Genomic DNA, 14,755 nt, shown 5'->3' with positions numbered 1-14,755 from the left:
AATGCTACAAGTTAGTGTAGTGCGTCCTCCTCACAGTGTTCAGCTAAAGCTACAAGTTAGTGTAGTGGGACCTCTGCACAGTGTTCAGCTAAAGCTACAAGTTAGTGTAGTGTGTCCTCCTCACAGTGTTCAGCTAAAGCTACAAGTTAGTGTAGTGCGTCCTCTGAACAGTGTTCAGCTAAAGCTACAAGTTAGTGTAGTGCGACCTCTGCACAGTGTTCAGCTAAAGCTACAAGTTAGTGTAATGCGTCCTCCTCACAGTGTTCAGCTAAAGCTACAAGTTAGGGAAGTGTTACCTCTGCACAGTGTTCAGCTAAAGCTACAAGTTAGTGTAGCGCGTCCTCTGAACAGTGTTCAGCTAAAGCTACAAGTTAGTATAGTGCGTCCTCCGAACAGTGTTCAGCTAAAGCTACAAGTTAGTGTAGTGCGACCTCTGCACAGTGTTCAGCTAAAGCTACAAGTTAGTGTAGTGCGTCCTCCTCACAGTGTTCAGCTAAAGCTACAAGTTAGTGTAGTGCGACCTCTGCACAGTGTTCAGCTAAAGCTACAAGTTAGTGTAATGCGTCCTCCTCACAGTGTTCAGCTAAAGCTACAAGTTAGTGAAGTGTTACCTCTGCACAGTGTTCAGCTAAAGCTACAAGTTAGTGTAGCGCGTCCTCTGAACAGTGTTCAGCTAAAGCTACAAGTTAGTATAGTGCGTCCTCCTCACAGTGTTCATCTAAAGCTACAAGTTAGTGTAGTGCACAGTGTTCAGCTAAAGCTACAAGTTAGTGTAGTGCATCCTCCTCACAGTGTTCAGCTAATGCTACAAGTTAGTGTAGTGCGTCCTCCTCACAGTGTTCAGCTAAAGCTACAAGTTAGTGTAGTGGGACCTCTGCACAGTGTTCAGCTAAAGCTACAAGTTAGTGTAGTGTGTCCTCCTCACAGTGTTCAGCTAAAGCTACAAGTTAGTGTAGTGCGTCCTCTGAACAGTGTTCAGCTAAAGCTACAAGTTAGTGTAGTGCGACCTCTGCACAGTGTTCAGCTAAAGCTACAAGTTAGTGTAATGCGTCCTCCTCACAGTGTTCAGCTAAAGCTACAAGTTAGGGAAGTGTTACCTCTGCACAGTGTTCAGCTAAAGCTACAAGTTAGTGTAGCGCGTCCTCTGAACAGTGTTCAGCTAAAGCTACAAGTTAGTATAGTGCGTCCTCCGAACAGTGTTCAGCTAAAGCTACAAGTTAGTGTAGTGCGACCTCTGCACAGTGTTCAGCTAAAGCTACCTGTAGAAGGTTGGTGGTGGTTTCCTGATCCTATCACTACCGCAGGCAGCTACATTATTTTAACGTTAGTGTAGTGCGTCTTCTGCACAGTGTTCAGCTAAAGCTATCTGTAGAAGGTTGGTAGTGTTTTCCTGATCCTATCACTACCGCAGGCAGCTACATTATTTACAGGTTAGTCTAGTGCGACCTCTGCACAGTGTTCAGCTAAAGCTACCTGTAGAAGGTTGGTGGTGTTTTCCTGATCCTATCACTACCGCAGGCAGCTACATTATTTTTGTTTTCAAGTATTTTATTGGCAAAAATCAATAAACAGTAACAAATAATCAGCTGCGGATACCAAAAAGTAATTACAGCTTACAAAGATGTATTGTTAGCGTGATACAAAAAACAGTGTAAGTATTACGGCGATACAAAGTTGAATAGGGTAACGCGAACAACTATATTTTAATTGGTTCTGGGTAGAGCAAGCTGTTTAGAGACAAAAATCTACTGTGACAATAAGAGAGGGATGAGGGTATAATTCAGTGGAATGAGAAAGAGGCAACAGATAGATACAGTACACAAGATGATCGTGTCACCTTCGGTATAGGTTGGATAAGAGAAGAGGGTAGAGTGGGAGGGGGGAAAATAAGTTAGTTGGAGAGGTAAGAGAGGAAAGGCAAGAGTTGCTAGGTGGAGGGGATGGCGGTATCGCATGGGCTTCAGTCAGGTTTGGTTGAGGACCCTGGAGGGTAGGGGGGGTTAAGGTTCTAGGAGGTGCTTATCAAAGTCTGGGGGCAAAAAGTGTTCAATCCATGGCTGCCATATTTTAAGGTGTTGGGGGATTCTGTCTAAAATTGTAGCTTTGATTTTGTTGTGTATCATAGCTTGGGTGATTCTATTCTTGGTCTCTATTAAATTCAGTGTTGGGGTTTTCCAAACCTTAGCTATCGTTTGCTTGGCCGCTGTAGTAAGATGAAGGAGGAGGCGGCGTTGGGCTCTAGTGCAGTCAATTGTGAAGTGGTTCAGTAGCGCAAGAGCTGGATCAGGGTCTAAGGGAGCTCGGAGTAGTGTAGGGGCCACCTGGAAGATGGAGGTCCAGAAAAGCTGCATGGTCGGGCCTGACCATCATATGTGGATATGTGTGCCTCCGCAACTGCGGAAGCATACTGGGGGATATCCAGGCAAGAATGTATTAATCCTCACAGGGACCAAATACCACCTCATAAGGACTTTGTAATTTGCTTCAAGTGCTATAATGTTTTGGGAGGAGGCTTTAGTATTGGTCCATATGTTTGTCCAGTCTTCTGCTTTTAGGTCTATTGCTAGGTCCTGGGTCCATTGAATAGCATAAGGTGGGAGGCTAGTTGGAGGGGATGAGAAGTGACTGTAAAGATGGGAAATGATGCCCGGGGTTTGTGGATCCGAGTCTACATATAGGGATAGGCTGTCTAGTGGAGTGTGTGTGCCTATGATTGTCTTGGTAAAATGGTCAATCTGGAGGTAGCGGTAGCACTCACTGGAAGGGAGTTGTGCTTGCTTTTGTAGGGCTGGGAAAGTTTGTAGGGTGTCGCTGTTGACTAGGTCACATATGTGTCGAAGTCCAGATTGGGCCCAGACTTGGAAAGAGGCTGGGTCCGTGAAGGCTGGATAAAAGCTTGGGTGGTTGAAAAAGGAGAGTAAAGGAGTGTGTGGGGATACTAGTTTGAATGGTTCTCGTAGCTTATCCCAGAGTTTAAGGGATTGTTGTGTGACAGGATTTGTTATGGGACCCCGTGTTGTGTTGGACATCCACAACAGGTTGTTTACTGCCAAGGGGTGGAGATCCATTGCTTCCAAACTGACCCATAGGGGGATCTCATATTGCGCATGGTATAATGCAATCTGAGCCAATTGGGCTGCATGAAAATATTGTGCAAAATTTGGGATTCCCAGACCACCGCTGTGTCTTCTACGGAGCAGTATGGATCTTGACACCCTTGGTTTAATGGGGCCCCAGATATACTTAAATACTCTTGATTGTATAACCCGGTGGAAGTAAGAGGGAATTGCAATAGGGAGAACTCTATAGAGGTATAGGAGTTTCGGCAGGAGTGACATCTTGACCACCTCAACGCGCCCCAGCCAGGAAACGCACAGCAGCTGCCAAGAGGCCCGCAAAGTGGTGAGATGAGACAGCATAGGGAGGTAGTTTGTCTGAAAGAGTTGTGCTGGATTGCTCGTTAATTTTATACCTAAGTAAGGAATTGAGGAATCGGACCAATTAAAGGGATAATTGTCCCGTAAATGTTTAAACTCATCGTGCGGGAGGGATATATTGAGGGCTCTGAATTTGGATTGGTTGACCTCCAATCCGGTTATGGCAGCAAATTTATCTAATGTTTGAATGAGGTTTGGGAGGGACGTGTGGGGAGAAGTTATGAATAGTAGGGCGTCGTCGGCAAAGAGACAAAGTTTGTGGGAGGTAGAGGCAGCCTCTAGGTCTTTTATGTTGGGGTTAGCTCTTATCAGGGCTGCTAGTGGCTCAATTACTAGGGCAAAAAATAGGGGGGAAAGGGGGCAACCCTGCCTTGTCCCCTGCTGAATAGGAAAGCAGTCTGAGCGGAACCCGGAGTATTTGACATATGCCTGGGGTTGGTCATAGAGGGAGGTTATCCATTGTAGAAAATTTGGACCGAAGCCCCAGCGTTGCAATATGAAGTGTAGGTATGGCCAGGAGACCGTATCGAATGCCTTCCTAATGTCGAGGGACAAAAGATGCATGGGTATGTTGCGGGTTTTAGCAAGGTGTTGTAGAAGGATTACTCGGCGGATGTTGTCACTAGCCTGACGTCATGGTATGAAACCAACTTGGTCCTTATGTATAAGCCCTCCAATGATTGGATTAAGTCTTGTTGCCAATTTTTTGGCTAGGATCTTGATATCAAGATTAAGCAGGGATATAGGCCTGTAGTTGGACCATAGGGTGGTATCTGAGTTAGGTTTGGGTATCATAGATATTATGGCAGTCAATGTGTCCCGCCCAAAGGAACAGTGTTTAAGCAGGGCATTAAAAGAATTAGTCAGGAGTGGGGCTAAGGTAACAGCAAATTTTTTAAAGTACGTGCTCGAAAGATCGTCTGGTCCTGGTCTCTTGTGGGGTTTGAGCGATTTGATCGCTAGAAGGACTTCACCGGTCGTAACCGGACTTTCCATGGACTCACGGTTGGCTCCTGATAACTTGGGCATAGGTAAATTTTGGAACAATATTTCTGCCTGGTGCTGAGGAAAAGATGCTTTCGCTTCATATAGCCCGGCTAGTCTCTTACAGAACTCCGCAAGCACTTTAACAGGATTGCTTGAGTGAATGTCTTTAGCCAACTTGAGTCGGATGGGGTTATGAATTCGGTCAGGTCGACGAAGTCGCAGAGCTAGGAAGGTGTCTGGCTTATTAGCCTTAGTTTAAATGGTGTGGTTAGATCTACAAATGGCCTTGTCTGCCGTTTCTGCTAGTAGCAGGTCTAGTTCCACTTTGGTTTTTTCTAACCTTATTCTGTGAGGTTCTGTCGGGGAGGATTGGAATTGGAGCAAGTGGTGGTGATATTCTGTTTCGAGTTGTTGTAGTTTGAGTTTTTTGTCACGTTTAAGGTGTGTAGAGACTGAGATACATGTGCCTCGTATGACAGGCTTGTGTACCTCCCACAGTAGAACTGGGAAAAAGTCTGGTGTTGTATTATGTGTAAGGTAATCTGTAAGGGCTAGCTGAAAGTCAAAGCAATAGGATTTATTGGTCAGGTGTGCGTCATTTATGCACCAGGTGCGGTCTTTGTTTTGGGGATCAGGGAAGAGATCGTTGTTACCACAGCACAGTGGTCGGACCATGTAATGGGTTGTATGCTGGAGTGTAGTAAAAGTGGCGCAGATGCAACCGGGATAAATATATGATCTATCCTGGAGAAGGACTTATGAGGATAGGAATAGAAAGTATAATTCCTTCTGGAGGGGTTGCATTCTCTCCAGGTATCAAGCAGGGATGATTGTTGGAGTAGTTTGCGGAACTGTAGGGAAGGTGAGTGCTGTTCTGGGGCATACGGGGATTTGTCAAGACGTGGGTGAAGAACAAGATTTGAATTGCTGCACATAAACAAAGTTCCCTTACAGTGTGTACGTACCACTTGCAGGAGGTGAGAGAAGAACGGGTTTTGGCTATGGTTAGGAGCATAGTATGAAACGAATGTTGTTTCTATGTCTTGTAAGAGGCCAACTAACATAATATAACGGCCTTCAGGGTCCTTAATCTTGTTAAGAGGGGTAAAAGGTAGTGTGTGGTGGAAGGCTAATAGGACACCTCTATGCTTTGTGGCGGCTGAAGCGGTGAATACTTGGGGATAGCGGGAGCTGAGGTATTTAGGGGTGTTGCAGGTCAAAAAGTGTGTTTCCTGTAGGGCTACTATGCTGGCTTTAAGGGACCCAAATGATTGGAAAGCTTTAACCCTTTTGTTAGGGTAGTTGAGTCCTTTAACATTTAGAGAGAGTATGTGTATCTGGTGTAAGCTATTATGAGGGGACGTCAGGCCCATGTGAACTGACCGACCATAGGGGAAAGATGGAAAGAAGCTAGAAAAGAAAGGAGAAAGGAAAGGGTTGTCAGAGAACATAGTGGAGGTTCTGTAGGACAACCAGTAGAGTAAAAATAACCTTAAAGGTTGGACTCTATTGCTCGACCTGTTAGCACACTGACTCCACAACTAGCCTGCTAGCTAGAGAGTGAGCGCACCGTAAAGAGGGGGAGCAGTGACAGCTCCCCGCTGCAAACAGAGGAAGAAATATAATTCATAACGGTAACATGGAACTAGAACATAATATATAAGTCAGTTTCTTGCCTGAACTCTAATTACTAACATAGCAAGTTGTAACAATGTCATCAGATGTTAAATGAGGGTAAGGGATTTAGGGGGAGGGGAGAGAGGGGGAGGATAGGTGAGAAGGGAGGGTAGATTAGGGAGGGTGCAGCAAGAATATTTGGCAACTAGTCATGCAAACATCAATAAACAAATAAAATTGTACTTTGAAACTAAGGCATCTGGGCCTAAAAAAGGTGCATGGCTATTTTGTTACTCGTATCAAACAGGAGGACCGTGCTATGAGGAAAAAACAAAAAACAATAAGCAAAAAAAACAAAAAAGGGGGGGGGGAAGAAAAAGAAGAAACTGGACGTTATTGGGTTGTGTGCAAAAATAATGCCATGAACACACGAGCGGACTTTATGGCAGACTTTGCCCGGCGGACTTTTCGACGGACTTTACGACGGACTTTCTGAATGAATGGACTTGCCTACACACAATCAACCAAAGTCCGACGAATTCGTACGTGATGACGTACGACCGGACTTAAATAAGGAAGTTCATAGCCAGTAACCAATAGCTGCCCTAGCGTGGCTTTTTGTCCATCGAACTAGCATACAGACAAGCGGACTTTTTGACCGGACTCGAGTCCGTCAGATAGATTTGAAACATGTTTCAAATTTAAGTCCGTCCAACTTTTGAGAAAACAAAGTCCGCTGGAGCCCACACACGATCGAATTGTCCGACGAAATCCGGTACGCCGGACCAAGTCTGCCGTAAAGTCCGCTCGTGTGTACAAGGCAACAAATAAATAGGATCTGAACCAATGCAACCCTAGCAGGGTTATAGGGGCCTGTGTGGGCCATCCAGCGTAAAGTAAAGAGTATCTACCAGGACGTGTGTCTCTGGAACCCAATTGTGCGGGATTAACATAGAGGCTTGCGGGGGTCAATTATCCCACAAATACTGAGGATAAATAATTTGTAGAGAAGGAAGAGTTGGATCTAATCAGCCAGGCACGGAGGTCTTCGGGTCATTGAAGCAGTGGTTGTGGGTCCGGGATGGAGTTCCCTTCCGGATAGATGATGGGCCTGGCTGGTTGCGTTTTGGCGTTGTGTTGTACGGGGAAGCTGCTGGATGGGCTGGTGTTCGTGGGAGCATAGTCTCAGGTTGTTGAGCTGGGGTAGCTAGGTGTAGGGACTCAAGAAGGCGCTGCAGTGATTCGGGCGTAGTGCAGGAATATTGCTGGCCTTGGTACGTAAACTGCAGAGCGAATGGGAATCGCCAGGTGTATTTGAGCTGGTGCTGCAGAAGGATTTGGAGCTGTGGCTTCATTGCTTGACGTTTAGCGATTGTTAGGGGGGCCAAATCTGAAAAGAGTTGGTAAGCATGTGTTTGGAACAGGAGAGCGTCTTTATTACAAGCAGCATTGAGGAGTTGCTCTTTTGTTAGAAAAAAATGCAGCTTAACGATTATATCTTGTGGTGGGCCGTCTGTCTGGCGGCGAGTAAGTGCCCTATGAATTCTGTCAAATTCAAGGCGTTCGATGGGTATGGAAGGAGACAGTTCCTGAAACAGGGAAGTAGTAAAGGATTGTAAATCGTCAATCGTTTCAGGAATCCCTGCGGAGCTGCAAGTTAGATCTGCGAGAGCGGTTCTCTGCGTCCTCTAAGCGGGAAAGAAGTGTAGCATTCTCCTCACAGAGTGCTGCTTGTTCTTGGGCATGTTCTTGCAGGGTTAGCTCTATGTCATCTACCCTTGTCTCCAAATCTGCTGTGCGCTGTCCTAGCTCCCTTATTTCTCTGGACAGTCTATTTGTTATATGGTCTGACGTAGCTTTAAGGGCCCTCTGCAGCATGGATTCCATGTGTGTGAGGAAGTCTTTTTGACATACCTGATTGTGGTAACACTGGGGAGCCACTCAGGTTAAGATCTGTGTTATCTTCCTCTTTACTATCAATCAGTCCCGGGTTAGCAGGGGATGCAGCGTGCTGTTTTGCTAGAGCCTTCGCCGCCATCTTAGATGAGGCACGGGGGCTTCCTTAATAGGTTTAGGTTTACTTTTACCACGGTGCCCTGTTAAAACCGTCCCGGATGAGGCTGTAGATGTTCCGCCGGCAGATCGCTGTGGCAGATGGGTTGCAGGGCGGTTCAGAAGCCCGGTATACCTTCGGGTATGCAGCGGGGAGTGCGGAGCTCTAACAGGACACGTCCTCCATGTCGAGCCTCGCACATGCGCCCCCCACAGCTATGTTATTTTAACATTAGTGTAGTGCGTCCTCTTCACAGTGTTCAGCTAAAGCTATCTGTAGAAGGTTGGTGGTGTTTTCCTGATTCTATCACTACCGCAGGCAGCTACATTATTTTAACGTTGGTGCAGTGCGTCCTCTGCACAGTGTTCAGCTAAACTTACAAGTTAGTGTAGTGCGACCTCTGCACAGCGTTCATCTAAAGCTACCTGTAGAAGATTGGTGGTGTTCTCTTACTACAGGCAGGCAGTTGATTTTGCTAGCTGCAGTATCAGTATATATATATATATATATATATATATATATATATATATATATATATATCCCAGCTTAGTGCAGCTACATCTCACTGCAGGCCATTAGTATGTCTGGAAGGCCAACAAGGAGAGGCAGACAGTCACAAGCCAATAAAAGAGGGCAAGCAGTCTCTGTGTCTAGAGGCAACAGTGCTGGTCGTGGAGACGGTGCATCCTCATCAGCACGTGGCTGTGGGATACGCTTGGCCTTTTTTTTGGCAGCTGGCCGTGTTGAGCCGCAACATGCGGAAGACTTGATCAAGTGGATGACCAAGCCGTCCTCATCCTCCTCATCCTCTCTCACCCATGCTCAGGGTACTTTGTCTGGCAAAGCAGCTACCAACGCGGCCTCTTCCCTTGGCTCAATGGCATCAGTGACTCCTTCCCTAGCCCCACCATGTCCTCCTGAGGAGTCCCTCGAACTGTTTGACTACAGTGTTGGGTACATGCTCCAGGAGGATGCCCAGCGTTTAGAAGGCTCTGATGATGATACTGAGCTAGATGAAGCCAGTAACATGAGCACGGATAGTGGGGGTGCCCAAGAAGGACAGCAATCTGGCAGTCATGCTCCCCCTGCTGCAGCATACTGCCAGGTTTGCTCCAGTGATGAGGAGGGAGGGGATGATGAGGTCACCGACTCAACGTGGGTGCCTGATAGTAGAGAGGAGGAGGAGGAGGCACATCACCAATGAGGCAGGATGCCCTCCAGAGGCCAGCCTAAGGGCAGCACACTGACTGCATCACACTGCAAAGCTCCGCATGTGCAGGGAGCTGCTGTCTCTGCGCATTATTCCAAAAGTTCTTTGGTGTGGGCCTTTTTTGAGATGAGTGCATCAGATCGCACCGCTGCTATTTGCAACATCTCAAGCGTATCTCGCGTGGCCAAAACATCTCCCGCTTGGGAACCACATGCTTGACCAGACATATGTTGACCTGCCATGCAGTTCATTGGCAAGCGTATCTAAAAGACCCACACCAAAGAACAAAGAGGACCTCTCCTTGCTCCTCATCAGCTGAGATCCCCACTATACCTTCAGTCCTCTCTGAGACCTGCACCGAGAGGAATGAAGGTGTAGAATTAGGTGTGTCACGGCCAAGTACTTGTGGGCAATCTGCTTTCGGTACACCGACGTCAGATTGTACCAGGCAAATTTCCCTGCCCCAGCTGCTGCACCGCCGAAAGAAGTTCACTCTCAGCCATCCACATGCCCAGCGGTTGAATGCTAGCTTGGCAAAATTGCTAGCACTTCAACTGCTACCTTTTCAGTTGGTAGACTCTGCCCCCTTACGTGAGTTTGTGGAATGTGCGATTCCTCAGTGGCAGGTACCCAAACGCCACTTTTTCTCATGGAAGGCGATTCCGGCTCTCTACCGGCATGTGGAAGGCAATGTCCATGCCTTGCTGGACAGGGCGGTCAGCGGTAAGGAACAGAGACATTACCTAAGTTTCACGGCGCATTGGGTGACTCTGCTGGCAGCTGGGAAGGATGCAGGACAAGGTGCAGTAGTGTTGGAGGTTGTTACACCACCACGCCTCCAAAATGCCACTACTAATGATTCTGACACACCTCTCTCCTCCACCCCCTCCTCTTCTTCTTCCTCCATGGCCTCTTCCTGTGCTTTGTCCTCGGAACCAGCGGTGCTCCGTAGGTGTTCAAGGGGCTACGCAAGTATGCAGGCCAAAAGATGCCATGCGGTGCTTGAGCTGGTGTGCTTGGGGGACAGGAGCCACACTGGGGCAGAGGTTCTGTCAGCTCTGCAGTGGCAGATTCAGAGGTGGTTGACACCATGCCAACTAAAAGCAGGAATGGTGGTTTGCGACAATGGCACCAACCTCGCCGACAGGGACAACTGACCCATGTGCCCTGTTTGGCTCATGTCCTTAACTTGGTGGTGCAGCAGTTCTTGGGCAGGTACCCGGGCTTACAGGATGTCCTGAGGCAGGCCAGGAAAGTCTGTATGCATTTCCGCCGGTCATATAATGCCAGTGCTCGGCTGGCAGACCTCCAAAAGGAATTTAACCTGCCCAAGAACCGCCTAATCTGTGACATGCCCACCAGGTGGAACTCAACGTTGGCCATGCTGCAGCGGCTGCACACGCGGCAGAGGGCCATCAATGAGTACCTGTGTGACTATGGCACCAGGACGGGGTCAGGGGAGCTTGTTTTTTTTTCCCCACGCCAGTGGGCCATGATCAGGGATGCATGCACTGTCCTGTCACCATTTGAGGAGGCCACGAGGATGGTGAGCAGTGACAGTGCATGCATCAGTGACACTGTTCCCCTTGTCCACCTGTTGGAGCACACGCTGTGTGGAATAATGGACAGGGCACTTGAGGCAGAACAGAGGCAGGAAAAGGAGGACTTCCTTAGCTCTCAAGGCCCCCTTTATCCAGACAGTGTTCCTGCGTGCCCGCCGATCACACAGGAAGAGGATGAGGAGGAGGAGAAGGAGGAGGAGGATTGTGTCAGTATGGAGGTGGAGCCTGGTACTCAGCATCAGCAGCAGTCTTTAAGGGATCATTTACAGTCCCAAGAAACACATGGACTTGTACGTGGCTGGGAGGAGGTGGCTGCGGATCATGTCGTCCTTAGTGACCCAGAGGACTCCGGACCGAATGCCTCAGCAAACCTACGCTGCATGGCCTCCCTGATCCTGCAAAGCCTGCGGAAGGATCCTCGTATTCGTGGTATCAAGGAGAAGGACCAATACTGGCTGGCAACCCTCCTTGATCCACGTTACAAGGGTAAGGTTGCGGACCTTATCTTGCCATCACAGAGGGAGCAGAAGATGAAACATCTTCGGGAGGCCTTGCAGAAAGGTCTGTGCAACGTGTTCCCAGAGACTGGGAGGTTACAAACTCCTGTTTCTGGACAACGTGTTGCTGAGGCTTCGGTCAGTCAAAAAGAGCAGTGGAGAAGGTGGCCGGCTGACCGATGCCCTTAGACAATTTTTCAGTCCTCAGCGCCAAGGTCTGATCGGTTCAAGCAACCATCGCCAGCGTCTGTTTTACATGGTGCAGGAATACCTAGGGGCAAGATCTGACTTGGACACCTTTCCCACCGAAAATCCTCTGGGTTACTGGGTATTGAGGAAGGATCACTGGCCAGAGCTTACACAGTATGCAATTAAGCTACTGGCTTGTCCTGCATCAAGCGTTCTTTCGGAATGCACATTCAGTGCTGCTGGAGGCTTTGTAACCGATCACAGGGTGCGTCTGTCCACCGACTCAGTCGATCGACTGATCTTCATAAAAATGAATCAGTCTTGGATCACCACCAGCTACCAAGCACCTGATGCTGATGTAACCGAATAAATTTTTTTGAAATGTCAGATCCCTTCAAAGACTGCCTATGCTGATGCTGAGTGACTATCCTGTTATACTGAGTAATTATCCTCTTCCTCCTCAATGATGATAGCGTGTAAGAACATTTTTGATTCTGGGCGCCGCCAGTCCCGCCACCAGTGCCTAAGGCCCAATTTTTCAACCCCTGTTTAACAGGGGAGTGTAATTACAATTTTTGATGCAATTCTTTGCAGAAGGGCTAGTTCCTGCGCTCCAACTAGAGTATCTGTGAGGTGTTGCAGTGTTGTGGCACCAGCACCAGTGCCTAAGGCCCAATTTTTCAGCCCCTATCCTGTTATACTGAGTAATTATCCTCTTCCTCCTCAATGATGATAGCTTGTAAGAACATTTTTGATTCTGGGCGCCGCCAGTCCCGCCACCAGTGCCTAAGGTCCAATTTTTCAACCCCTGTTTAACAGAGGAGTGTAATTACAATTTTTGATGCAATTGTTTGCAGTAGGGCTAGTTCCTGCGCTCCAACTAGAGTATCTGTGAGGTTTTGCAGTGTTGTGGCACCAGCACCAGTGCCTAAGGCCCAATTTTTCAGCCCCTGTTTAACAGGGGCGTGTAATTACAATTTTTGATGCAATTCTTTGCAGCAGGGCTAGTTCCTGCGCTCCAAATAGAGCATCTGTGAGGGGTTCCAGTGTTGTGGCACCACCACCACCAAAGGCCCAATTTTTCTGCCCCTGTTCAACAGGGGCATGTAATTACAATTCTTGATCTAATATTTCACAGCAGGGCCCATTTCTGCGCCCACCAAGAGTGACTGGCACCAGCACCACCACCACCACCAAAGGCCCAATTTTTCTGCCCCTGTTCAACAGGGGCATGTAATTACAATTCTTGATCTAATATTTCACAGCAGGGCCCATTTCTGCGCCCACCAAGAGTATCTGTAAGGACTTACAGTGTTGTGGCACTAGCACCACCACCACCACCAAAGGCCCAATTTTTCTGCCCCTGTTCAACAGGGGCATGTAATTACAATTCTTGATCTAATATTTCACAGCAGGGCCCGTTTCTGCGCCCACCAAGGTTATCTGTGAGGACTTACAGTGTTGTGGCACCAGCACCACCACTACCACCACCAAAGGCCCAATTTTTCTGCCCCTGTTCAACAGGGGCATGTAATTACAATTCTTGATCTAATATTTCACAGCAGGGCCCTGTGAGGGATACAGTGTTGTGGCCACAACAACACCTAAGGCCCAAATTTCTTCTGAGTATATAGGGCAGGCCCCTACTTTCAAACATCCAACTTACAAACGACTCCTACTTGCAAACGGAAGGAGACAACAGGAAGTGAGATGAAATCTACCCCTAGGAAGGGAAATTCTCTCCTGTAAGAGTTAATATGGGAAAAACTTTTCTCCTTTCCACTGAGGCTTTATCACCAATCCTTGTTTTACAAAAAAACCCAAATTTTCAAAAAACATTTGTCATTGGGACAAAAAGTGAGGTGAAATCTTCTGAAGAGGAGCACAGACAGCAAAACAAATGTCAAAGGGGTGATAACCCTTCCCTAAGTTTTCCAAAAAGCTTAAAATAGATTTTTTGGCTGGAGCTAAACATGTTAAAAATGTACTAGTTCAAAATTACAAACAGATTCTACTTAACAACAAACCTACAGTCTCTGTCTTGTTTGCACCGCCTGTACACTGCTGTTCAGAGTATATAGGGCCTGGGGGCCCCACACCTTTCCTTTTTTAATTTGGGTGCGGGGTTCCCCTTAATATCCATACAAGACCCAAAGGGCCTGGTAATGGACTTGGGGGTACCCATGCCGTTTGTCTCACTGATTTTCATCCATATTGCTAGGACCCAACATTACATTAAAGCTGCAAGTAGTTTTAAATTACTTTTTTCCTTTAAAAATGACATTTTGTGCAGGGACTGTTCTAAGCACGGGAAACAGGCGCAACTTTACAGGCATACCATAGACACCCCCCAGGTACGATATTTAAAGGAATATTTCACTTTTTTTTTTTTTTTACTTTAAGTATCATTAAAATCACTGCTCCCGAAAAAACGGCCGTTTTTAAAACTTTTTTTTGCATTGATACATGTCCCCTGGGGCAGGACCCGGGTCCCCAAACCCTTTTTAGGACAATACCATGCAAATTAGCCTTTAAAATGAGCTCTTCTGATTTTGAACATTCGAGTCCCATAGACGTCAATGGGGTTCTAACATTTGTGCGAATTTTCGGTCCGTTCGCAGGTTCTGGTACGAACTGAACCGGGGGTTGTTCGGCTTATCCCTACAGGAGATTATGTCAGCTCCAGACTGCCAGGAGACACCCGCTGGTGGACACCAGTACTGCGGCCCAAAGATTTGACAGCACCACCAGCAGGTGAAACCTATCCTGACAAACGCAGAAGACAGCAGAATAAGAGAGACAGTGCTTTAATAGTAAGGTATGTCCCTTGTGCTGATTTTTGTGTTTTCTACTTTGACTACACTTGAGCTTTAACCCGTTAATGACCTCCTGCCGCAGTTGTACTGCGGCAGACTGGCTCTCCTGCGTGAATCGCCGTCATTGTACGCCAGCTCGCGCAGGCGTAGTTGCTGGCGGGTGCGCGCCACCATTGGCACGCTCTCACACCCGCTGCAAGCTGCGGGAGTGTGCCCGCGGGTCAGACGGACTCAGTGTCCGCCAGCGATCCACGATCACCTAGTACAGAGGCAGAATGGGGATCTGCCTTTATAAACAAGGCGGATCCCCATTCTGACAGGAGACATGACAGAGATCTACTGTTCCCAGTGATCGGGAACAGTGATCTCTGTTGTGTCCCAGGCAGC

The sequence above is a fragment of the Aquarana catesbeiana genome, linkage group LG06, assembly GCF_042186555.1.
Source record: "Aquarana catesbeiana isolate 2022-GZ linkage group LG06, ASM4218655v1, whole genome shotgun sequence".
NCBI classification, from domain to species: Eukaryota; Metazoa; Chordata; class Amphibia; order Anura; family Ranidae; genus Aquarana; species Aquarana catesbeiana.
The sequence above is the reverse complement of the archived record's forward strand: the minus strand, read 5'-3'. Positions refer to the sequence as shown.